Source organism: Heterocephalus glaber, unplaced genomic scaffold, assembly GCF_053883595.1.
Source record: "Heterocephalus glaber isolate CG9 unplaced genomic scaffold, H.glaber_assembly_v1.0 deba00001481, whole genome shotgun sequence".
Lineage (NCBI taxonomy): Eukaryota > Metazoa > Chordata > Mammalia > Rodentia > Bathyergidae > Heterocephalus > Heterocephalus glaber.
Window position 1 is genome coordinate 36,810,320 of NW_028258317.1, and position 27,390 is coordinate 36,837,709.

Sequence of the window (27,390 nt, forward strand, 5' to 3'; positions counted from 1 at the left end):
TGCTGTAGAATAATTGCTTCTCTGCTTCTTCTGCTTCTTTTTCTTTTAGTTTCTTTTCTTCCTCTCTTCTCGTTTTTATCTGATCTACTATTTCATTTAATTTTTCTTGCACTGCTGTCACTAGAGTAAAGATCATGACCATACCAAGATTTTCCTCATCCTGTAATGCTAATAAATTTAAAATGTCTATGACATCATTATCTTCTAGGTTTTCCTGGGAAAATATTTCATAAAGAGGAGCTTCATCTGAGTATTTTTCATTGTATGTAAACTTGAGGGTAGTCTGGACAGTTTCAACATTTTCTCCAGCCTCAGATGTCACAGTGATGGTGAAGCTGGGTGGATTTTCTGATAATACTGTGAAGGAGTCCGGGTAGATAGACTCCAGAGCCTCCAGTTTGTTTTGCTGCTCCTTGCTGTAGTCTGTCATCGCGGCCCTGGCTGCTGCCCATGGAGCACGCCGACGCTCAGGCAGTGCGCCACAGCCGAGTCCCGAGGCCTCCGGCCAGGCCCGGCCTGCTGAGCCACAGCCCCGCACCGCTCTCGGCGGATCGCTAGTTCTCTGGCATGCATTATTTCTTAATGTTCTTTAAAATTGTCTCTGAAACACTTTTGTGTTTCCCTTTTCATGTTGTGGAAATGTCCCCAGTAGAGAGAGAGTTTTTACTTTGGCTGTAGCAGTACCTTGTAGTAGCATTTGACTTAATAGAGCCTGGAGCAGCAGAAGGGGCAGCCAAGTTAGGCAGGATAGCCCACGCTGTGACCTAACACTTCACTTCTTCTCTTTTTTTTCTTTTTTTGGTAACAGGGATTGAACTCAGGATCTCATGCTTTCCAGCCAGGTGCTGTGCCACTGAGCTAATCCCTGGGCCAACACTTTACCTCTGTAGAGATGTCTGCCTGAGTCTGTTTACAGCTGGTTTCATCTGATTCTAATCTAATGTTATCATACAGAGTTCTGGGAGGTGTTGTGAGGGGTGGTTTTAGAGGCCAGTTTATTGGTAATGGTAAGATATGGCAGCGAAAGAATAAAGTAAAATTACACACAACCATAGCACCCCAAAGCACACAGTGTGGCTTCACTGCGTGACAGGACTACTTGAGCTCTAGTCCCAGTCTGCCGTTTACTGGCTGAGGGCCCTGGAGCAGATTCTGTGAGCCTTAGGTTTCTCAGCTTGTCATAGATTTATTGGGAAGATGATATAAATTTTCACTTACGTTTGATAATGGGGGAGGGAGGTGAGAAGATATAAAAAGAATTAAGATGTGCTGCACACATGCACCAACTCCCCATGATGAGTATCACACATGGACTAATAAAGATACTGGTCGGTGCCACTCACACCCAGGCGGGTCTTCTGTCTTCAGTAAATCCCTTCAGCCACGCTCAGAACTAAGCTAATCCAATTAGTTGGGCATTTCTTACTCAAATTGACACAATCGCTTAACTATCACAGGAGGTATCCGTGAATGATATTTGGAAAAATATTTAGTTACTACTTTTCTTCATACGAGTTAAATTATGAATGACAAGTACAGACAGCATTGGATTTCAGTTTTCCTTGCTATTTTTGGCCCCAACTCTTCCCTCCAGATCTGAGCAGGGACTTTTCCCCTCCTCCCTACTGTGATCTTCATAACCAGGTCGACAGTTATTTTGTTAGCTCCAAGATGGTATTGATATTATCTTATATATCACTAAGAAAGGAAAAGATACAATGGGAAATTTTATGTAAGACTTTACAGAAGGGAAAGAAAAAGTAAAACTGTATAGGAAGGTACATTAAAGAAATGTAGTGGGGGATGGTGGTGCACACCTGTAACCCTAGCATTCTGGGAGGCTGAGGCAGGAGGATCACAAATTTGAGCCCAGCCTGGATAGCCTAACGACTTAATGAGACCTTGTCTCAAAATAAAAAAATATAGAAAAGGACTAGGGATGTAGCTCAATGTGGAGACCCTGGGTTTGTTCTCTAATACTGCCAAAAACAAAAGAAAAGAAAAGAACAAAAAAACCCTTGATTTCAACCTTGGTACAAGGTGGGGAGGAAAAATAAATTTCCTATGCCATTTTCCTTACCGAAAAATTTTAAAGAATAGCTCTATTATACTAACAGAACTATTATAATAATATTAATTTATATCCCATAAATATCCCTTCAGTATATAATTGAATGAATTTTGTTACATCTTCAGAACTATACAGCAGTCACTGCATTGTAATTTTAAAATGTTTTTATTGATCTAAAAAGATAACTTGCCCTTTCTGCTGTCTCTCCCCATCCCCACTCTGCTGACGACTACCACTGGTCAGTTTCTGTCTGTAAATTTGTCTGTAGACGTTTCACATAGGTGCAGTCACCCAGTGTGCGCTCTTTTGTGTCTGCCTTTTGAGGCCCATCCATGTGGTAGTGTGTAGCAGTACTTCATTTCATTTTATGGCTGAATAATTATTTGTACGGATAAATCATATCTTGTTCATAAGATGGATTTTCATGGATTTTTGGCTGTTCTCACATTTCCCTGTCTCATATATTTCCTAATAGTGCATTTGAACTAGGACAAAGTGACCCTTTCAGCGAGCTGGATGATATCACCCCTGTTTAAAACCTGTCCCTGGTTTGCATTCTCGGAGGATGAAGGCCCTATGCCCTAATCTCTGCAGGCTTGAGTTGGGCTAGCACGTCCCTGTCCCTGGTCTGGGTAGCCCTCCCCCTGCTCACTGCCTTCCATCCTTGGCCTCATCCAGTTTCTGACTGACAGTCCCCTTGGTGCTCTGGACTTGAGCTTGCAGGTCTCCTGCCTCCAGCGTGTGTACTCCTCCCCTTCCAGGCCTTCTTCCTGCTGGCTACACTTTGGTGTTTCTTCCCTCTTTCTTAATGACGGCACTGAAATACGTGACTTCTTCCCCATGCCCCTGTCTTGGGACCCTGTCTGTCTCACTCTGTTTCAAGGTTGTAATTAATTGTTACTTGTTTTTTGCTTGTCTGTTCCTCTGGGTTCCGACCTCCATCGGGATGGGCCTGGTTTGCTTTGCCCATCATGGTGTAGTCTGCACTGAAGCACCAGGCTTGGTGCACAGCAGGTGTTCAATATGTACTTGTTAAATTAATATACTGTCAGTCTGTTTGGGCTGGTATAACAGAATTCCTGGTAATTTATAAATAACAGATCTCTCACCTTTTGGGAGGCCAGGAAGTCCAAGATCAAGGAACCTGGAGATCTGGTGTCTGAGGAGGGTCTGTTCCTCACAGTCAGGACTGAGGGCTTCGGTCCCTTGTACAGCCTCATCACCTCCCACACGTCCCACCTCTTGTACAGCACCTTAGGAGCTAGGTGTCAACATAGGAATTTTAAAGGGCCCAGCTGTACAGACGATAGCATGCACTATTCAGAAAATAAAGTCAAAGCAGAATTCGAGGTCTTGCAGTGGATTTTTAAAAATGCAGCTGTCACTGAGCACTTACCTGTGTGGTGCACATTGAAGATTGTTGTGCCGTTCAAAAGGTGAGTGAGGAGATGGGTCTTTGGGAAGTAAGTATATTTTTGTTAAAAATGATTTGTGTTATCAATTCAAATACATATATAACTTAGTAATGTCCAGTCGTTTGGGCTAAGTAAACATCGTTCAAGATTGCTAGGGTCTCTTTTGCCATTTCTCAGCCATAGCAGTTTTCATTTGAAGTTCATGTAAATGAGCTGTCAGTAGTGACACAGCGAGCTAACTCCCTTTGTGAACTTCTTACCATCTTTTCTCTGCCTTTTCCCCCAACACTTCCATCCATTCCACTTTCATCTCCCTCTTAATAAAAATAGCAACTTAAAATGACTGATGAAACAGCCAAAAACAGATAGGTCTTGGGGGCTTATCTTTCCAAATGTGCCAAACTTCGCCACTAATGTCTTGAAAATTAATCCATTCCTAAATTTTCTCGCTTTTTCCTCCCTCCCCTTTTTGTCTCTTGAGTATGTTTGTAGAACTCCTCAAAGGAATAGTGGTCCTTGGTTTAGGCACATTTCTATATACTATATGATTCAGTATCATGTGCAATATATGTTTAATAAATGGTCTGACGATTTAATAGCTGCTGACGAATTGGAAGGACTGGGCAGTTCCTTGAAATGGAAGAGATATTTGGGGATTTATAGATAACTTATTATTAAGTAAAATAATTTCTATATTATTTTTTTTTATTGTCCCAAATGGAAGTATTCAAGTCAGTAAAGAGTCTATTTTTCATTACCTGTAAGCAGAATGTACAACTAGAGCTACAAATGTTCCAGCTCTTTGTAGCTCTGATGAGTCACCTTGTTCAGAGAGGTGTGGGCATAGTTTTGGTCTTCCCTATAGGCAATGAAGTTGTAAGCTTTGGTTTCTGTTTATTTTGGCCGTTAAGAAAGTTTTCTGCAAGGGTAACTGGACTTTGCATTAATGCAGTTTAAAGTGTGTGTACAAATATTTTGTACTGCATATCTCATTTTCTGTTGTAGTCAGGGTTTGCAAGGGAATAGATTTAAAACAGGACACATACTTTGTAGGATTATTTTATAATATTCACCCCAAAAGTCAGATGTGGAGGCATACAAGAGATCTGTCTACACACTAGAGACCCAAAGAATCCAGCCAAGGGCCAGGATCCCATGGCAATGTCCTGCATGAGTCTAGCTGAAAGCCAAGAGCCCAATCCAGCCAGAGGCTTAGAGCTCATGGCAATGTCTCATGTTTGTCCATATTGAGGATCTGCACCGGGAAGGCCCAAAAAGGCCAGTGGAGGAACCTGGAAAGCCTGGCTGGCGAGGTGAAGGATCTGTGCCCCCAGGCTGGGGGATCTGCACTGGAGCCAGGAAGCAATGTGTAAGACAAATACCAGGGCTCCCCTGACAAGGACAGCAGCCATTCCCAGAGGTAGTGAGGACCTGAGTTCCTCCAACAGTAACAGCCGAGTTTGCATCAGGAAAACCATCTATAGCAAACTTCTCCAAGAAAATCAACAGCAAACGATCTTTCCTTCCAGTTAGTTCTCCTTTTTATGCTATTGGCAACAATCCTCAGGTGGGTCTTCCAGGTGCAGAACCACGCTGACTCATTTCAGCTGGACGTTCCAAGTTGACCATTTGTTAATCCACCACACTTAATTTAAAAGATTCTTTGCCATTTATAAATTTTAGCCCCATCTTAAAAGAAATCATATGCACAATGTGTATTTGCTTTGATTAAAATAAATTTGTATAATCACAATAAGAAAATTCCATGATTGGCTGTTTAAAGCATATATGTTTAAAAGAGCATTCTTATTAGATAAATACAACTATATTGTTTAGATACATAGATGGATCCTATACTTTCAGTAGAACTCATCACTAAAATAGTGTAAGGTTGTTTTTCTTTTTTTTTCTGTTTATGTGCATTGATTTTTCATATATTACATATAAATAAAAATTTATTTTGTAACATGTCTTTAACCTGTGAAATGATTTTTTGAAAGCATTTTGTAAAGCTGCAAAGTGCAAAAACAAATGTAATGTTACACACACATATACCAACTATTGTCCAGTGTTGTATTAAGAAGCATTACTGCTGTAAAATCTTTCCTCCTAAGGTGCAAGACACTTTGATATAGTTATTTTTTTTTCTTGTTTTTGGGTTTTTTGAGACAGGGTCTTGCCATGCAGTTCAAGCTGGCCTTGAACTCGTTATGTAGCCCAGGCTGGCCTTGAACTCAAAGCTACCCTCCCACCTTAGTGCTGGGATTATAGGCATGCGCCACCATGCCTGGTGATATAGTTATTTTCATGTAGCTTTACAATGACTATCTAAAATATAAAATACCTTTTAAAAATTTAAAAAAGCATATATATATAATTTTTTTTTGGTACTGGGGATCAAACTTGGGTCCTTGCGCTTGCGAAGCAGGCGGTGTAACCACTGAGCTAAATCCCCGGCTGAAAAAGCATATTTTCTAAATATAACAAATGAAAGTAAATGTTGTTTGTGCTCATTTCTGAGACCTCCCTCATCAAACTGGGGAAAAGGACAGCATGCCTGCTTTGCCTAGTTCTTCTTTCATTTTTTAAAAAATTCTACCTTTATGGATTTGTAAGACACTCTAGGCTTAACAAACATTTGTTAAGCTCATTCTGTACATCAGGTGTTGAGCTAGTGTCTCAGTCACTTTCTTGTTGCTGGGACACTTCTGCATGTGTGTGACACTGCTGAGGTGGACACTGAGGCTCACAGGTTTGGGGATGGGTAGTTTTAATACTGAAATACAAAAAGAATTTTTTTGTTGTTTAAATGTTAAGGGCAAATTAGGGCAAATAATTCTATATTCTTCAGTTAGGCTAGTGTGTTTTAAGCATGACACCAACCAGAAAAAGGAAGGATAATTATGAGAAAACCCATATGAACCCATTTAAATAAAGAGAACTGAGAAAATGCTTGAACATATATGAAAGGAGATTAACAACAGCAGCAACACAACACAAACCAAGAAAGAAAGCATTTTGATGTAAAAATTGCCAAAGTGACACAAGCAGAGAATGGAAAAGAAACACAGGCTAGAAAGCCTACTGCATTTAGTTTCATGTGTCTGCTAAGAAACATGTGATTTGCTATGCCAAATCACCATGATCTTGGTGTCTTGAAGCAACATGGATTATTACAGATATTACAGTTTTTTTTATTACACAGATTATTATGGTTATTACAGTTTTGGAGGTCAGAGGTCCAAAATGGGCCCCATGGGTCACCATCACAGTGTCCCATGGGCTTGTACCCCTGATTTGGGACAGTCCACTTTGCGTTTTCATAGCCTCTAGAACTGTGTTTCCTGCATTCTTTGGCTCGTGCTCTTCCTGTCTTCAAAGCTGGGAGTGTTGAATCTTCAAATCACTCTGCTTCCGTGGTCATATCATCTTCTGTCTTCCACATCAAGGGTGGCCTCTCTCTTAAAAGGAAAGTTGTGGTTACCTTTAGGGCCCATGGGATAACCCAAGATTGTCTCCATTTTAGGATCCTTAACATCTATCAAGTGTCTTTTGTCATAGGAAGTATGTCATGGTGGCCAGAAGGCAGCAAGAGAAGGGAGGAGCTGGGGAGGGGGGTATGTCTGCCCAGGTCACCCTCCCCCAGGTGTTGGGACCTCTGAGTATCTTTGGGGGCCACTATCCAGCTCACCACAGGTACAGAATAGCATGTATTAGGAAACAGTACACAGATACACATCTCAGTGTGTGTGCAGGAAGCCTGCACAAGGACATACATACATAGAGTGTTTGGCATTGCTTATTTCATTGTTTTGGGATTATAAGGTATTTATTAGTTTTTAAAAGCCTTTTCTATAATTTTTCAGTATTGTCACATTTTTGAGACAGAGTGTTGTTGAGTAGCACAGGCAGGCCTCAAAGTTGCAGCAATCCTCCTGCCTCAGTCTCTTGACTGCTGGGATTATAGACATACACCATAAGTCCCAGTGTTTTGTCAGAGTATCTTTTAGGATATATTTTATTGATGATCAGAACAAGCAAGGTTGCTTTCACTTTGGGAGATATTTTTTCATAGTTTTATTTTATTTTATTTTATTTTTTTGGTATCAGGGATCAAACTCGGGACCTTGAAGTTTCGAGGCAGGTGCTGGAACCACTGAGCTAAATCCCTGGCTCATAGTTTTATTTTTAAAAAAATTTTTATTTTTTGCTTTTTTTGAGACAGGGTCTTGCTAGGTAGCCTAGGCTGGCCTTGAACTCTGATCCTCCTGCACATACCTGTAACCCTGAGTGCTGGAATTACAGGCACGTCCCACCATACCTGGCTCATATAGTTTTATTTTTTTAAAGAACAGGTTTAGATACACAGAAAAATTAGTACAGACTTCCCCCTATTATTAATATTTTATATTAGTATGGTATACTTGTTAGAGTTAGTAAAGCAGTGTCACTACATTATCACTAAAGTCCATACTGTTTTCATATTTCCTTAACTTTTACCTAATAACATTTTTCTGTTCCGAGATGTCATCCAGGATATCCCTGGACATTTGTCAGGTCTCCACAGACTCCTCTTGGTTGTGTTAGCTCAGATTGTCCCCTTTTCTGATCTTGATAGGTTTGAAGAGTACTGGTCATGTGCTTTGTAGGATGCTCTGTTACTGAAATTTGTCTCCTATGTTTTCATGATTGGACTGGTGTCTTGTATGGGTTTTTGGAAGGAAGATGAGAGAGTTAAAGTGCCATTTTCATCATATCCTATCAGGCAAACATAATGTCAACATGATTTATCACTGTTGATGTTGACCTCTACAGAGTGCATAGTTGGGTATTGTTTGTCAGGTCTCTCCACTGCAGAGCTGCTCCTCCCCTCTCCCTATCACCGTCTTTAGAAGGAAGTCAACATGTGCAACCCATTCTTAAGGAGTGTAGGGAGTTGTGCTCCCCTTTCCTTAGAGCAGGGTGTCTACCTAAATAATTTGGACATTTCCCCCCCTCTTAGATTGTGTGACAATGATCATGTTAAAAAATCTGTGTCAAGTTGTCACGTGTTTGATCAAAAGCGCCTTTGTGAGATTCTGAGCAGTTAATTTTAAGTTGGAGATGCTTAGAAACCTGTAGAAACTGACTATTTTAGGGGTATCTGAAATTACATAGGTAGCTTTTCTTTTCTTTTCTTTTTTTTTTTGGTACTGGGGATCAAACTTGGGACTTTGTGCTTGCAAAGCAGGTGGTGGAACCACTGAGCTAAATCTCTGGTCCCTGTCTTTTGTAATTTCTTAATTATTCACAAAAATAGTTGGATGCTAGACTTAAAATTTCTATTGATATAGGAAAACAGTATAAATATTTGATGAGAGATATTTATATCGATCAAAAGTGAAGGTGTGAAGTACACTATAGTGATCATTTTGAAGTTGGGCTTGTTCTTCTCTTTTCCCCTTTTGTGAAACTCTGGCCTTCACAAGACCTGGTTACTTATACAGTGGTACATTGGTTCACAAACTTAATTCTTTCCATGATTCTGGTTGCAAACTGAATTGGATGAGAACTGAATCAGATTTTCCCATTCCCCATAAGGTCAACATTGAATTTAGTTCTCGTCCAGTTTGGTTTGTGACCAGAATTGTGGAAAGAATTAAGTTTGTGAGCTGAGGTCCCACTGGGATTCTGATGTGTCTGTAGTTCTCTCATGCAGTACAGTGCCCTTCATATTGACTCACATTTGGTGAATGGACTCCCTGCTGGACTGAGAAGCCTCAGGGGAGCAGGAACCATGCTCCCTGCTGTGTCCCCTGTGCACTCACTTGAATTAGTTATGCTACCTCCTTAGAGCACTTTTAGAAATGTAAGTGGTTAATAATAGGTCACATATACAGGCATGTAATCTCAACAAATCTTTGTGAAAAGGGTAATATACAACATGTAGAACAACAGTATCAAAGAAAAAAATACATGTAGTTGTCATATCTCCTTAGTTTTCAGGTCTGTTCACAAGATATGGTATGTATATGATATATATTGAAAAAGATGCCTAAAAGTAAATTACCACAAACTACCGTGCTTATCTCTGTTATGAGATTATGTCAGATTTTAATTATTTTCTTGGTTTTGTAGTTCATTTTAAGGAGTTTATTTATAATTTGGAGCTATCGGAATATATTACCTGGTATTACTTTCTTTTTTTCAATTTTTACTTTTTATTAGTACATATTTGCAGTATAATGATCACATTCTTGTGGGGAGTTGGTATACACTATCCAGAACACATTTTAATTCTTTTTTCATCCCTTCCCTTCTCCCTCCCTCTCCCACCATCTCTTGGCCCCCTTCCCATTTACAAAAGATCTTGTCTGTTTTCTATTATCTGTCTTTTCTTTTGCTCTTTATATTTTGGGTTTTTTTCATATAAGAGAAAACATGAAGTATTTAAGTTTGTGTGTTTGATTTATTTTAACATTATGGTCTCACAATATATCTGTTATCCTACATATGATTCAAGCTTCTTATTCTCTGTTGCAGAGTAGTACTCCATTGTGTATAACACCACATTTTCATTATCTATCTGTTGATGGAAATAGAGGACACTCACAAGATTTAGCTCTTATGAGTTGTACTGCTATAAACATGTGTGTGCATGCATCACTGTAATATGATGTCTTTAACTTTTTTTTTTTTTGGTACTGGGGATCAAACTCAGGACCTTGTGCTTGCAAGGCAGGCACAGTGCCACTGAGCTAAATCCCCGGCCCTTGCTGTCTTTAACTTTTTTGGGAAGATACCTAGAAGGGGAATAGCTGGGTCAAATGGAATTTTTAATTTTAGTTTTTTTCCTCCATACTGATTTCCATAGTGTTTGTACTAGTTTACATTCTCACCAACAATGTAGATGGGTTCCTTTTTCCCTGCATTTATTTTCCCTTTTTCCTTGTGTTTATTTTTTGATTTCTTGATGATAGCTGTTCTTTCTAGAGTAAGTCAGAATCTCAGTGTTGCTTTAACTTGCATTTCTGTAAAGGCCAGAGATGTTGAACGTTTTTTCATGTATTTATTGGCCATTTGTACTTCTAAAAAGTGACTGTTTCAGTTGCCTGTTTTTTGATTGGGTCTTTTATGGGGGAGGTCAATATTTTTGAGTTCTTTGTATATTCTAGATATTAGTCCTCTGTCTGTGGAGTAGCTGGCAAAAGTTTTTCCCCATTCTGTAGGTAGTGAGCCCCATAAGAAAAATGTTTCACTTTTTGTACAAGAGCCTTTAATAAAGTATGATAACTGCCAAGTCACTGAATGTCTCCTTTGCAGGAGAGCTATCAGCTATTCAAAGCAGAAAAATATAGCTGAACTTCACAATTATGGTCATGTTAAGCTTTTTGAACATCTTATCTAAGTCTGTTTTTTTTAGTTTTGTCAAAACCACTTCAAGTAATATTATCAAATATTAATTCAAAAGTGCCATTTCCATCTGCAGTAGTATGACTGTTGTGTCATATGTGTTTTTAATTCATTTCACTAATTTAATGTTTGTGGACTTAACCTGTTACACCAGAAACTGAAGAAGTTGATTTTCTCAAAAAAGTCTGTGGTATATAAAATCTAAGTCTAACCTGGGAATAACAGCTTGTTCTTACATTTTCCTTAAAGCAAAAAAGGAATTCATTTTTTTCCTTTAATTGCCCTTTTTTAGATGAGAGATCAGTCCCTACATTAAGTGAAAAATCTTTAGAAGATCCTGTAGTTTTTATAAATTCAGACCATTTGTATTTTTCTTGCTTGTTTCTCAAGGGTAATTAAGCAGTGATGGATTTAGAACCAAGCTGCAGCAGAGATCGGCGAGAAAATCTCCCAGCATGCCTTCCTGCGGAAGCATCCGCTGTAGCAGTGAGTGTGGCTCAGCTGCCGCTTTAACTGACATGTCTTAAATTCTGCCCTGCAAAGCCCGGGCATGCTGGCAGCCGCCTCTGAGGCAACTTCTTTGCTTGTACCTGGTATTTGAGAGTCTCGTTGGAGACTCAGAAATAAAACAGAAATTGAATCTTTTTGTCGGCTCTCATATTGAAGATTGTCTCTTCTTGTTGCATTTTTTAAATATCTGATATAAGAGAGGGAAAGACATCTTCATAGTGGAACTGTATTCTTTCCTCCAAAGTTACAGCTGCTCTAAATCTGTGAGTATGTGGTATTTATTCAGCAGTTCCCGGGGGCATGATTACAAGGTTCTCTTTAAATATGTGAGGATTTAGGGAAAGCTATGTAAAAATTTTAAACCAGAATTAAATGTCATGGGGCACCCACAGGTTTTGTTAGGTGACGTCTTCATTAAAAGCTTCTTGTCAAGCTTGCTAGGGTTTCCCCACACCTCCTCCCCTTCTTTAACTTTCCAAAGCTGAGTGCTATAATTGGAGAAAATGGCTTGGCGGCTCTGGCAGTGCAGAGTCTGGTCTTTCTGGAATGCCATGCTGGTTTACTGCTGCTGCAAGGTGTCCTTGTGGGGGTGCTGAGGCTCCCGCTGCAGAACAATGGCAGGGTGATGATGGCTGACTTTGTAGTTGTCTTGTGTCCTCGCTGGCTTCTTTGTGGCATTTGTTTTGTTAGGATGACTATAGTCTTAATGATTAGTAAAGCCTGCATGCCCTCATAAATAGCTTGTGCTGACCGTCCAAGACCTTCACCTCTGACTGAAAGGAGTTGGCTTTAGCCAGACTCTGTAGCTGGTTATAATAAATGCAGGCTTCCCACAAGTGACTTTTGTATGACCACCCTTTTCCACTTGTGCGGTGGAGTCAGTGCCAGAGTTCTGTTATTTTGGTTTTTTGGTGACGCAGACCCTGAAGTCTAAACATCTGTCCTTAGTCATCATGTCCCACTTTTCAGCCTTTGGAATTCACTGGCGGCCACAACTGTATCCTTGCTGAATTATGAGTGAATAAATTTTGAATATTTTGTAAGGATAGAGGCTGAGTTTTTATTCCAGCATAACCCTTGTATGTTCTTGTCTTTGTTAAAAGAGAATCATATTATTTTAATGAACTGATCTCATTCCCGTATCTTAAAACCACATTAAAATGATCTTTAAAAAATTGATATGTTTAGAGGTTAGTAGTCAAAATACTTGTAAACACCAAATGGTAACAGTCATCTTTGCAGATGCAGAGTATGTTTGGATTAGGCTGACATATTATATGAGGTTTTTGGGTGCCAAGATTTTGGTTAACTTCCTGAAGCATAACATAAATGTAGGATTTTTAAAAAGAATTTTTTTTTTTTTGGTACCGGGGATCGAACTTGGGTCCTTGCGCTTGCAAGGCAAGTGACGGAACCACTGGGCTAAATCCCCGGCCCCCAAAAAGAATTTTATTCTACCACCCAGGGATCAAACATCTGTTTTTATTTTTTAACATTTTGTCATACCTAAATGCAGCTACTTTGAATTTAATTTAAAAGGCTGCTAAAATTAGTAAATTCTGCCTTACTTAGACTTGCAAAGAACTTTTTTTTTTTTTTTTTTTGGTACCAGAGATCGAACTCGGGACCTTTCACTTGCGAGGCAGGTGGCAGAACCACTGAACTAAATCCCTGGCAAACTTCTGTTCATTCAGTTATCATTCATTCATTCAACAAATGTTTACATTTGTTACAAAGCTCTTACCCAGCTCTGAGGAAATGATGCTGAGCAAAATATATGTGGTCTCATGGAGCAGATAGTTTTACTGTGCGCGGTTGGGGGGTCATTTAAAAACTACTGAATTCTTTACAGTTGTGGTAATTTTTTTTTTTTTTTTTGGTATCGGTGATCGAACAATTGTAATTTTTTTCAGCTGTAGAAGTACAGGAAATTTGTGCCCATACACAGGACATATATAAATACTTGCAACTGATTCTGTTCCAGATCTGAAGCCACAGATCCTTTGAATATTTGAGCTGGAAAGAGATGGTAGGAATAATTTAATGAATTTAACAAGCATGTGATAGGCACTTTAAGTGCTGGGTTTAGATTAGTAAATAAGAAATGATCCCTGCTTTGGACCAGGAGCTCAAAGTCTAGTAGGAGAGGAAGGGAAGTTGGTTATGTTCATACATTCTGTGGTCGTTTTTCCAGCTTAGAGGTGAAGAAATGAACTAGATCCCTTTCAGATGTTTTCTGTGCCAGGCCAGGTACTTGTGGTTAATCTGTATTTTGTTCTTTTAAAAATCTTTAGCAACTGTCTTGTTACTCCAGATTTACGGGAGAAAATGAGTAACACAGAGGTTAAATCCTGTGCTCAGAGTCACTCAGGGTGCTGACCACAACTCCATCATCATGTTGGAAGGTGGCAAAGCAGTGTTCCTGGGAGCTGGCAGGATAGAGCCGTGTGTATTAGAGCTGTCTCACCAAACTAACATCGAGGCATTCATCAAAATGTATTGTGGCTCTGGGGACTTAATCCGATAAGCAATGCCCAGTTGTGCTATTCCACCATATTATCCAGAGGGACTTAGGTGCTTGAGAAAGACCAAACAGAACGTGAGTTTGATGGGAATTTCACACATGGTTTACTTTTTCTTTGATATTCCATCAGTTCACAAGTGTAGAAAGTCTTTAGTGACCATTCAGGTATGGTATGAATGGGTTTCTTTGGTGATCATTTTAGATTAGGGGTTATAGAATAGCTTATTTGAAGTTATTACAGGTGACTGCATTTTAGAAAACAGAAGTCCCAGATTTGAATTTCTCCTGTGGTTTGGGGCTGTAGTCATTATCTTCTTAGCTAATGGGTGGGGCAGAATTTGAGCCTTTCTGTGACCAGCAAACCAGAATTTGACAAATAGCATTTATTTGCCATTATGCCTCATAGCTAGCTTACATTTGTTGCTGTTGTTTTGTTTTTTAAAGCATTAGCATCCCTGTATAGCAAAATCATTTTATGTGCCTGCTTCATACCACAGGCTGAATAAATACTTGCATCAACTTCAACTATGAAAATAGCCATGCATTGAAGAGCTGAAGAAGATTAAGCTCTGGGGTTTAATTACTAGAGTGTATATGTGCTTTTCATTCTGTTCCATTTGTTTCTCCTATTAATAAATGTTTGTAGGGAGAGCCCTTGAGTTTACTGCAGGCTGCTTGTTTGTGAATGGGGGTCCCTGTGAATAATTAACCTGTAGGTGTGCTCCACGATCTGCCTACATGATGTAAAATGCCACATGGGAAGACTGTTTGGGACCAGAGTGCTAACAGAATCAATAGAAAAGTAATTCATTTACCAGACCCTCACTGAGCCTGTTGGACAAAGGCAGTTCCTGTCCTTAGGAGTTCGTGAGCTGCTCATCACAGCCATGAAGACGACTGAGAGTCATCCTGTGCTGAGCTGTAAGCTCCAGCCAAGAACCCAGAGGAGAGACACTGTCTAGTCTGAGAAAATGACTTCTCAGTAGCCTTAATTTCTTGTCCTCCTCATGGATTATGAGGCAGGTGAAAGGAAAAGTTGTTTTTTGTCATTTTAAAAAAATTACTATTTTTTGTTTTAGATTGTAATGTTTTAAAAGACAGCTTGTGTCACACAGAAAACCTGCCTTTGCTCTGTGTCCTGAGGATATTTGGGTCCTTCCTTGGAGGAACATGGCAGAACTGACAAATGCTGCTTTGGCAGTCTCTGCCCTGACTACTGGAAACTCGAAGCAGAGCTGAGGTGCGGCAGGGTCATGGTCCTTCCAGGGGGAAGTCCTTTGTGCACATCACTTCTCTCTTCTGTAACATCAGTGCCACTTACAGTCCCTCATAGATGTGTGATGTTTCAGTGTAAAAGGTGGCTTTGTAAAATGGACACACTTTTTCCTCATAATATCTCTGTGAGGTAAACAGGCCAGGGATTGTCTGTCCTTTGCTTTTGCAGAGGAGAACACTGTGGCCCTCAGAGGTGAGTGGGTGATCTGAATTCACACTGGTTGGGGGGCTGGCACACCCGGGCTGGAATGCAGAGTGCTGAGTGTCCACATGCTTTCTCCTAAGACACTGCAGTCTTGTGGAGAGGAAAGGCAGGCCACAGATCAGGTAGGAAGTTTTCTGTGAAGAGTGAGCAAGCCTTCTAATAGATTAGGGATTTGTTTTTTATTTTAAAAAAAAGATCAGGAAAGAGAACACATCAAAATAAAACTGGAGCCTTATACATCTGTTGCCAATCCAACATTCCGCTGTTGTTTGTTTTAAATAATGGAAGGAATCTGATTTGCTTTGCCCAACATGCCAGCTGTGGTCTCAGTTCCCTGCTGTGTTAGTGAGGTGCTGTGACTGTGGGCAAGGAGGACAGCATCTTCTGGGGAGAGTTTCTTTTCAAAAGATACAGCAATCCCCATCTTCAGTTTCTTAGGGAGTACAGCCTGAAAATGGCTTATGGTTTTTATGAAAATGAGCTTTTGTTCTTTTCAGCTTTTTTCACTCTGCTCTCGAATGGCTGTCACCTTTGAGGATGAACACACACACACACACAAATCCACACCAAAACCAAAACCCCAGCACACTTAAGTTGTCAGTTAAAGATCATAACATTTGTTCAATTTCAGTTTATTTTGGAGTGACCCAGGTTTTGGGAGGCGAGGGAAAGTAAATGGCCAGTCAATTAAAAATTTAAACTCTCTATCAGTCCTGTCTCCCCTCTCAGAGGTTCTCTCTCTCCTTTTTCCAAGATGATGTTGGGGCTGGAAGCAGTGGTATAGGGTGGAGCTGTGGGCTGAGAGCTGCTTGCTCCCTGGTTGAGGGCCTAGCCTTGGTCTTTGCATTGGTAGCCTCGGTATCTCTGGGGCTGTTGGTGAGCCTGTGACCCTAAGGGCTTGGCGTCCCCTTGGTGTTAGTTGGTCCACAGGTGCCTGAGATCCAGTGTCTACTCCTAGGTGATCTCTGTCTCTGTCCTTTGGTACTAAGCTATCGTTTGAAAGAGTCTGATTTTGTGAAAATTGGAAACCTACAGCAAATGTACAAGACTAATTCAGGGAACTTGTGAATACTCTTAATCCAGTTTTGGTATTTTGTCACATTTATTATTTTCTCCATATATATTAGTATGTATTTTTTTCTGTGCCATTTGAGAACAGGATGCAGCTGAAGAACAGGTGGTCTAGAAGGATGAATTTGAATTGTCTAAGTGAACAAAGAGCTATCATATTGTTTCCTTTTCTCTGCTTTTTGCTTTCTTTTTTCTGAGTTAAGCTTCTTCACTTTAACTCTTCCTTCTGTTCAGTGGAATTTGAGTGCTTTCTTTCCCTGGGCTTGGCTTGTGGTTGCGTTTCCCCCTGGTCTCCCAACATGAGGTAGGCCAGCTATGGTGGCCTGACCAGAGGAGGGTGTTGTTCTCATTCACGCCATTGCTCCCTTACGCAGTCAGTCAGTACTGTGTTGCAGAAGGTTTCCTCCAGAAGGTGCTGTGCGGAGATTCTGCTTACAAGAAGGTTGTATACCCTGATGAAAAAGATTTTGTTTTTTACTTTTATTTTTTGCAGTACCGGGGATAGAACACGGCCTCATACTTGCTAAGCAAACATTCAACCTGACCTCAAGAGATGATTATTAAAAAAAGATCCAATTAAATGAAAATTAGGACAGACTAATTTGAGATACTAAGTTTCTATTAATAAGCTTACACTGCATCCTTGTTAACATTCTGTTGTGTTGATCAGCTTGCTTTTAAATAATTCACAGCTTCATGTTGCTAACTCACACTTCTTTTATCCTGCTTTTGTTCAGTTGAGCTTTTGATCCAAATCGAGGAATTTATAATTTATTCTCAAGTATTATCTTTGAGAGCAGTGACTGGATGATTATGTATATTTTAAAACCTGATAGGGTCGGGCCAGGGATTTAGCTCAGTGGTTCCAGTGCCTGCCTCACAAGCACAAGGTCCCGAGTTTGAGCCCCAGTTAGCCTCCCCCCCGCCAAATCTGATAGGGTCTTTGGAATATGGAGTTCCTACAGTATATATAGGTGAAAATTAAATTTTGGATTACTGAACATAATCCATCCATTTAGAGCGTTATCTTTTTAGGTTGTGGTCCATTGATCCATCAGTCCATTACCTGCTATCTTTCCCACCCACACTGTTTTCTTCAGAGTGCTTCACCTTGTTTTCTCTATTTTAATCCCAGTTTCTAATAACAGTATGAAACAGGAGTGGGAAAAGGAAAGTATCTTTTGAGCAGAGCAGTTTAAACAGTTATGAGTCCACATGGAGCATTCCTTACTTATCTGTGGTTTCACTTTACCTGCAGTCAACGGTGGTCTGAAAATACTATAGTCCACTGAGAAACTAAGATTCTTTAGAGGGAAGGAAAGTGAGACAGTGCACATTTATATAACTTATATTACAGTATATTGTTAAAAAAATTTTTTTTTTAGTACTGAGGATTGAACTTCTTAGGGCCTTTGCACAGAGCTTCACTCAATTACTCAGGCTGAGCTTGAACTTGGAATCTTCCTGCCCCAGCCTCCCAGAGTACTGGGATTTTAGCATAGGCCACCATGCCAAGCTATAATTGTTTTATTTCAGTAGTAGTTATTGTTGATTTGTTACTGTGCCTAGTTGATACATTAAACTTTATTGTAGGAGTGTATAGGGAATACATAGTATGTGTCTCTTACTGTGCCTGATTTATAAATTAAGCTTAATTATAGGTATGTATAGGGAGCATAGTATACATCTATAAAGGTCAGTGCTCTGGTTTATAAAGGTCTGGCTCTTGGAGTACCCCATGGATCAGGAGCGACTGAATGGACTGGTCTCTCCCCTTCTTCATACAGGGCTGTGGGGTTGCTGACAGATGGCTAACATTTATACTGGCTTAGTGTACTGCATTTTCCTCATCTCTAAAGACAGGAAATGAGGCTGATTTCAGAGAACTTGTGCTGGTGTCTTTTGATTGCCACCACTTAGCTCCCTATAAAAGCAATTTCTTCAGTAAGGTGTATTAAATCAGGGTTTTCAGCAAAGGTAGATATATTAACAACCAGATTGAGATGATAAATACATATAAAGTAATAAATTTGAAAACAATTCAGGACTATAACAATAGAACTATTTCAGTATAAAACTTAAAATACTAAAAACTTAATACAGGCGTGCAGTGGTGCACGCCTGTAATCCCAGCACTTGGGAGGCTGAGGCAGGAGGATTGCTGTCCTGGACTATAGCAGGCCACCCTGGACTACATAGTTCAAGGACAGCCTGAACTACATAGTGAGACCCTGTCTCAAAACAACCACCACCACTATCTCCCCAGAAAACTTAAGATAGAACTGAAGCATGTTATCAATGTAGGAAATAGGAAAAGTGTAATTAGAAAAAAACACAACATTAAGAAACTGATTTTCAAAGTAGTAAAAGTTTGGAAGATTTCTAAGAGGTCTAAAATAACACTGAACTTGGACATATTATGCTGCTGAAATTCTTCTAATGTACTGACAGGTGATCCCTTACATCAACCTAGTCTTTGATTGGTGCATGCAGGAAAGGCTCCCCTTTCCTGCTGGTTTCGGGAAGCAATATTTGCAGAAATACTCATGATGACTTAGCGGGGACTTCAGCCAGAGCCCCTTCCCATGGCATCAGCAGCTCAGCAGGAGCCAAGTACGGTGCCCACACCTCCCTCCTTCCACAGTTGCATGGGATGGAGCTGGCTTATTTCCATCACTACGTGTTTTTGACCTTGCTGTTATGTTTCAGTAGATGCCAGGGGTACTTTTTTGCACTGAAATCTAAAGATGTTTTAAAAACACTTTTCACAAAAATTTGTTCTTTGTCATTACATTATTTACTCATGTTGGTACATTTTTGTATGTTAATTTATGAGTGATTTTTTCAGTAAAAAAATACATGCTCAACAACAACAAAAAAAAGAATTGGTGGGGTGGGGATTTAGCTCAGTGGCACCGCACCTACCTTGTAAGTGCAAGGTCCTCAGTTCCATCCCTGGTACCAGAAAAAAAAAATTGGAAACATTGGGTAGTGATGAGTTTTGACTTCGTATGGAAAGGACTACACTTGATCTTAGCCAAAAGGCCAAGAAGCAATGGAAAGGACTAAAAATAAGTTGTACTATTCTTGTACGCTTTCTAGGAGAACCAGTTTAAACTATGTGTTTTTGTTGTTGGTTTTTTTTTTTTGGTACTGGGGATCGAACTCGGGACCTTTTGCTTTAGAGACAGGCGGTGGCACCACTGAGCTAAATCCCTGGCCTTTTTTTTTGTTGTTGGTTTTTTTTTTTTTGATGTGTTTTTGATGTAAAAGGGATGACCAAAGGGTATTTCCTTACTTTAACATTTGAATATTCTTTTCAGAATTTGAACTTAAATTGCTCAACGTATATAGTTAACTTTTCTGCCTTATTATTGAAACAGTGCATGATCATTCTCAATATTTGAAAAAAATGTAGATCAGCACAAAGAATCTAAACTCACCCTTAGCACTATAGATAATATTAAGGGTTATAGTTTTGATCAAGGAAGTCTTCGTATAAATCTGTGTGTAGATTATTTAGGGGAAGGCTATCTAATTAAGCAGCTCACAGGTTTCTCATTTATAGAATGGTTATATTCTTATCATTATTTGGCACTTCTCAGCTTTTTAGTTATTTTGTCAGAAGGCTCATTGTGAGTAGGGAGAAAAAGTTGGAATTACATTCTTCTCATTTTGATAGCACTGGTGACAGGCCAGGTAAAATAAGGTTAGGTTGACAGTGAAATAGTATTTGGGGCACGTCTGCTGGAGTCTGGCTGCTGCTGTTCCTCCCTGCTGTTGACTGTGGGCTGGAAGAATGGCTACCTGGAGCAGCCATCTACTGGGCAGAATTGGGGCTGCTGAGTAGTCTCTTTAGTAAGAAAAGGTGACCCTGTGACGAGGAATGTTAAGTGGTCATGTGCAGGGGTTGTCAGAGTCCTCTACGCCCTATTACAGAGGACGCTTATTTATTTATTTATTTATTTATGTATTAAATTCTTTTATTGGTACATTGTAGGTATACAACACAATTACATTTCTCATTGGGAATTGTACCTTTACATAATGCATCTTGGTTCTTATTTTTTCTCCATTCCTATCCCTCCCTTCACGCCCTCCACCCTTCCCTATTTACAAAGACTGTATTTCCATTTTTTCCATTTCTCAGCATTTTTCCTTTTCCTTCTTTCCATTCCCCTGCCCCTCCCACTACCCCTACCCTTTTGGACCTTTTCTTCCTATTTTACATTATCAATTATTCATCCTAATCATTGGTACATTTTAGGTATACAATATAATGACATTCATCATTGGAAATTTGCACCTTTACATAGTCTCTCTTGGTTCTTATTTTTCACCTGTGCCCAGCTCTCCCTTCAGCCCCTCCATTCCTCCCTATTTACAAAGATTTTGTTCCTATTTTTCCATTTTCTCATATTAATCCCATTCCCTTCTATCCTTTCCCCTAGCCCTCCCACTTCGTTCCCCTTTACCCCTTTTCTTCCTGTTTCACATTACCTATTATACATTTAGTCCTTATTTACACTTTCAGTTTCTCACACCAGAGAAACTATTCGGTATTTACACATGTGTGTCCTATTTATTTCACTTCAGAGTATCACCTCAATGTGCATCCACTTAGCTATAAATGTCTCTAATTTCTCATTTTTTATGGCTGAGTAGTACTCCATTTTATAAAAAAGCACATTTTCTTTATCCAGTCTCCAGTTGATGGGCATTTGGGCTGTTTCCAAGTTTTAACTATTACAAACTGCGCTGCTATGAACACGGGCGCACATGTATCACTGTGGTATGATTCTTTTAATTCTTTGGGGAAGATCCCCAGCAGTGGAAAAGCGGGGTCAAATGGGACTTCCAGTCCTAGTTCTTTGAGGTATCTCCATACTGATTTCGACAGTGCTTGCACCAGTCTACACTCCCACCAGCAGTGGAGCAGGGTTCCTCTTTCCCCATAGCCCCGCCAGCATTTGTTATTGGTTGATTTCATGATAGCAGCCATTCTTTCTGGAGTGAGGTGGAATTTCAGTGTTGTTTTCATTTGCATCTCTCTAATGCCCAGTGATGTTGAACATTTTTTCATGTATTTATTTGCTATTTCTACTTCTTTGTCTGAGAAATGTCTGTTCGTTTCAGATGCCCATTTTCGGATTGGGTCTTTAAATTTGGGAGGTCTGATCTTTTTAAATTCTTTATAGATTTGTGATAGTAGACCTTTGTCTGAGAAAGAGCAGATGAAGATTTTTCCCCACATTGTGGGTTGTCTCTTCACACTGCTGGTGGTTTCTCTTGCTGTGCAGAAGCCTTTTAATAAGAAGAGATCTCATTTGTTGATTGTGCTAGTTCAGGGGCAACTAAGGTTTTGTTCATAAAATCTTTTCCTACACTGATGTCTTCAAGGCTTCTACCTAACCTCTGTTCCAACTGGTTCAGAGTTTCTATTTTAATATTTAGATTTTTAATCCATTTTGATTTTAGTTTAGTGTATGGTGAGAGATATGGGTCTAGTTTTAATCTTTGACAAGTTGAAGTCCAATTTTTCCAGCACCATTTATTAACGAGGCTATCTTTCCTCCAGTGAGGGTGTTTGGCTCCTTTGTCAAACATGAGATGGCTGAGTGTGTCTGGCGTTGTTTCTGCATCTTCTGATCTGTTCCACTGGTCCTCAAGTCTGTTTCTTTGCCAGTACCATGCTGTTTTTATCACAGTAGCTTTGTAGTATAGTTGCAGGTTGGGGATTGTGGTACCCCCTGCCATGTCTCTGTTACGTAGAATTGCTTTTGCTATTCTGGGTCTCTTGTTCCAAATGAATTTTTGGATTGTTTTCTCGAGGTCTATGAAGTATGCTGCTGGGATCTCAATTGGAATTGCATTGAATTTATATAGCAGTTTTGGAAGTATGGCCATTTTCACTCTATTAATCCTTCCTACCCAGGAGCAGGGGATGTCTGTCCATTTTCTGATATCATCTTCAATCTCTCTTTTCAGAGTGCCATAGTTTTCAGAGAAGAGGTCTTTGATTACTTTTGTTAGGATGATTCCTAGGTATTTCAGCTTTTTGGATGCTATTGTGAAAGGAATTATTTGCCCTATTTCTCTCTCAGTGAGTCTGTCATTGGTGTAGAGGAAAGCTATTGATTTTTGTGTGTTGATCTTGTAACCAGCTACTTGACTGAATTTGGTTATTAAGTCTAGAAGACTTTTGGTGGAGTTCTTGGTGTCTTCTATATAGAGTATCATGTCATCTGCAAATAATGCCAATTTGACTTCTTCATTTCCTATCTTTATTCCTTTTATTTCTTTCTCTTGTCTAATTGCCGTGGCTAATGTTTCCAGAACTATATTGAACAAGACTGATGATAGTGGACATCCCTGTCTTGTTCCTGATTTTAGTGTGAAGGATTTCAGTTTTTGACTATTTAGTATGATATTGGCTGTTGGTTTTTCATAGATGGCTTCTATCAGTTTGAGGTAGAGACCATCTATTCCAATTTTTTGTAGGGTTTTTATCATAAATGCATGTTGGATTTTGTCAAATGCTTTTTCTGAGTCTATGGAGATAATTATATGGTTTTTGTCCTTGGCTCTATTGATATAGTGTATTACATTGATTGATTTGCATATACTGAACCATCCCTGCATCCCTGGGATGAATCCCACTTGATCAGGGTGTATGATCTTCTTGATGATCTTCTGCATTCTGTTTGCCATTATCTTATTAAGGATTTTTGCATCTATGTTCATTAGTGAGATTGGCCTATAGCTCTCTTTTTCAGTTGAGTCTTTCTCTGCTTTGGGGATCAAGGTGATGCTTGTTTCCAGGAATGAATTAGGATTGCTTCCCTTTCAATTGCATTGAAGAGTTTAAACAGCAGTGGCAGCAGTTCCTCTCTGAATGTCTTGTAGAATTCAGCAGTGAAGCCATCAGGGCCCGGGCTTTTCTTAGTTGATAAGTTTTTAATTACATTTTCAATTTCATTGGTTGATATTGGGTTGTTCAGAATTTTTAGGTCTTCTTCGTTCAACTTTGGTAATTCCTATGTATCTAGGAATCTGTCCATTTCTTCTGTGTTGTCCATCTTATTGGCATATAGGTTCTGGAAGTAGGTATTGATGATCCTCTGGATTTCTGCTGGGTCTGTTGTAATTTCACCCTTTTCATTCCTAATTGCTTGGATTTGGGCCTTTTCTTTCCTTTTTCTGACAAGGTTGGCTAAAGGTTTGTCAATTTTGTTGATTCTTTCGAAGAACCAACTCTTGGCGTCATTGATTTTTTTGTATCATTCTCTTAGTCTCCATTGCATTGATTTCTCCTCTGATCTTTATAATTTCCTCCCTTGTATGAGCTTTGGGGTTGTCCTGCTCTTCTTTTTCTAGAAGCTTGAGATTCAGCATCAGGTTGTTTAATTGGGCTCGTTCTGTTTTCCTAATATGTGTATTCACTGCTGTGAATTTCCCTCATAAGACTGCTTTCATTGTGTCCCATAGATTCCGATACATTATATTGTCATTGTCATTTAATTGAAGGAACTGTCTGATTTCTTCTTTAATTTCCTCTGTGACCCATTGGTTATTCAGAAGTGTGTTGTTCAATTTCCATGTGTTTATGAAATTTTTCCAGTTTCTTTTGCTATGGATCTCCAATTTCATCGCACTATGGTCTGATAATATACAGGGGATAACTTCAATTCCTTTGCACTTACTTAAACGTGTTCTGTGAGTGAGTATGTGGTCTATTTTTGAGAATGACCCATGTGCAGCTGAGAAGAATGTGTATTCTGATTTTGTGGGGTGGAAGACTCTGTGAACATCTGTTAAGTTCATTTGTTCAAGAGTTCGATTGAGTTCTAGTATTTCATTACTTATTTTTAGTCTAGTTGATCTATCTCTTTGTGACCGAGGGGTGTTGAGGTCCCCCACTACAATTGTATTAGTGCATATATGACTTTTCATGTCCGTTAGTATTTGTTTTATATGGTTGGGCGCACTAGTGTTTGGTGCATAGATATTTATGATTGTCATCTCTTCCTCTTGGATTCTTCCCTTTACGAGGATGTAGTGTCCTTCTTCGTCTCTCTTCATCAGTGTTGGTTTAAAATCTACTTGATCTGCCAAGAGGATAGCTGCTCCTGCTTTTTTTCGAGTTCCTGTCGCATGCAGAATTGTTTTCCACCCTTTAACTTTCAGTCTATGAGTTTCCTTTTGAATTAAGTGTGTTTCTTGTATGTGGCATATTGTTGGATTTTGCTTCTTGACCCATTCTGCCAGTCTTTTTCTTTTGATTGGTGAATTGAAACCATTAACATTGATGGTTATAACTGAAACGTATTGACTTGTCATTGCCATGACTTTTTCTTTTTGCTGGGTTCTCCCCCTTTACATTTAATTTCTTGTCATGCCAGATGGGTTCATTCTGCTTTGCTTCCTGGGGTTGTGATCCTCAATGTCTGTTCCTAGGATATTTTGTAAATTTCTTTGGAGTGCTGGTTTTGTATTTGCGAAGTTCCTAAGGTGCTCTTTGTCATGAAAGTATCTTATTTCTCCATCCATTTTGAAAGATAGTTTTTCAGGGTACATCAATCTGGGTTGGAGGCTGTTTTCTTTTAGGGCTTGGAATATGTCACTCCAAGCTCTTCTTGCCTTGATGGTTTGTGTTGAGAAGTCTGCTGTGATTCTGATGGCTTTCCTTTGTATGTGATTTGTTTCTTTTCTCTGACTGCTTGTAGAACTTTGTTCTTTTGTTGTGTTTCTGGAATCTTAACAATTATATGCCTGTGTGTAGATTTTTTTTGATCAAGTCTATTTGGAGTCCTATATGCCTCACTGATCTGTATGTCAAGCTCTTTTCCCCTGCCTGGGAAGTTTTCTGCCATTATTTCTGTGAAGAGATTTTTTATGTCATCTGCACTCTCTCCTGTTTCTTCATTGACTCCAGTCAGTCTTATGTTATTCTTTTTTGCATCATCTTGCAGCTGCTGGATTGATTTCTCATGTTCCCTTATAATTTTGAAGCAATTTTTCTTTTCCTGGTCACCAATTGCAATCTTATCTTCTGTATCTGAAATTCTGTCCTCACATTGGCTCATTCTGCTGTGTAGACTTTCAATGGAGTTTTTCATGTCCTGGGAATCTATTTGCATCTGTTTTATGGATTCCATTTGTTTCTTATGTTGAGATTCCATCATGTTCCTGAGCTCCTCTCTAGATTTATTAATCATGTCTTGCACTAGGGGCACAATTTCTCCTGTTATCTGAGAAATTATTTCTGATTTCCTTTTTTCCAGATCCCCTTTTGTTGCCAGTTCCGTGTGTCCAGGTGGTTGAGTATCAGAGTGTTCCATCTCATTTCCCTTTGGGGTTGCTGTAGGTGATCTGGAAGTCTGGTTTTGAGACTTATTTATTTGTTTTCTCATTTCGACTGGGGCAGGGGGCTGTTAGCACCTGCACGGATTACCTCCTCTGAGCTGGGAGAGATGGGACAGGGGCCGGGAGCAGCGGTAGGGGTGGTGGCCCAAAAGCCCTTTCCCGTGGGCTGGGAGCAGCTGAAGAGGACACTTATTTAGATGGTGGGCTTTGGAAATGTGGAAATGGTTTGTCCTAGAGCAGATCAATTGGCCTGTCTACACTAAAGCCTTTTCCCCGTAAGGATTAATCATAAAAATATTCTAAAAGCATTAAATTATTAATTTAATAATTTAATAGTTTATTCATTTTTGAAACTTTACTTCATTTTTTTCCTTTTTTAAATGGGCTGACATTTATACCATTGTACAGAAATGCAGAACTTTGTGTTGGGGTTTTTTTAAAGGGAAGAATGAAATTTGAATTTGTTCTGCTGATTTTGATTTGATTGAAAGAAAAAATGTAAAAGATAGCTATGACCTTTTTTTGGTACCAGAGATCGAACTTGGGACCTTGTGCTTGCAAGGCAGGCAGCAGAATCACTGAGCTAAATCTCTGGCCCAGCTATGAACTTTTTATTTGAAAATAGTTTTACCTAGTGATTAAAGATTAGGACAGGGAAATAAGAAGATGGATAACCAATTAAACTGGGAAAAATTTGAATAGTCATTTCTCAAGATAAATAGCAAGTAAGTGCCTAAAAAGGTTTTTACTACTATTAGTCATGAGACAGATACAAGTCAAAACCACCATGAGGATACCACCATACCCACTAAAATGAACAATTAAAGATATTCACCAAACTGAAGAAATTGGGACTCTCATACATTATCGGCAGGAATATAAAACCACACAGTCCCTTTGGAAAACAGTCTGACAGTTCTCCAAATTGTCAGGTGTAGAGTACCTTCTGACCTAGCAGTTCTGTGCACAGATGAGAACTTTCCCCATGCATGTTAATAGTAACATTATTCGTAGTGTCCAAAATTAGAAATAATCCTTATACAATCAACAAATGAAATGATAAACAGTGTGGTAAGCTAAATAATGAAATATGATCTAGCAAAAAAGGAATGAAGTATTGTCACATGTTATATAGCATGAATGAATCTTGAAGACATACTAAGTAAAAACCAGTCATGAAAGACCACATATTTTTTGATTCCACTGACATGAAATGTCCAGAAAAAGCAAATCTGTTGATATAGAGAGTAGACTGGTCCTACTAGAGAACTAGAGGTAATAGGAAAATGGAGAGTCAGCACTGCTAATGGACGGACACATTTGCGTGGCAGAATGTGCTATAATTACATTGTGGTGACAGTTGCATACCTCTGTGAATACATTAAAAACTACTGGACTGGGGTTTTAGCTCAGTGGTTCCTGTGTCTGCCTTGCAAGCTCAAGGTCCCAAGTTCGATCCCCAGTATCAAAAACCCCCAAAACTACTGTGAGCTTTAGATTTGAATTATATCTCAATAAAGCCATTTAAAATTTTGAAAAAATTAGAGCAGTATAACTGGGC

The 27,390-nt window shown here is 39.4% G+C and overlaps 1 protein-coding gene across 23 annotated transcripts in view; it reads left to right on the plus strand.

Moving 5' to 3' along the window:
* Ttc39b (tetratricopeptide repeat domain 39B) overlaps window positions 1-27,390 on the plus strand; it is a 176,156-nt gene that overhangs the window by 44,124 nt on the left and 104,642 nt on the right. The window contains exon 1 of one of the 23 annotated variants that reach the window (XM_087183919.1): window positions 11,371-11,651. The exons of the other annotated variants lie outside the window; for them this stretch is intronic. The gene's annotated coding sequence lies outside the window, so the exon portion shown is untranslated. Of the gene's footprint in view, window positions 1-11,370; window positions 11,652-27,390 lie in introns of those variants that run through there. 23 annotated transcript variants of the gene reach the window in all.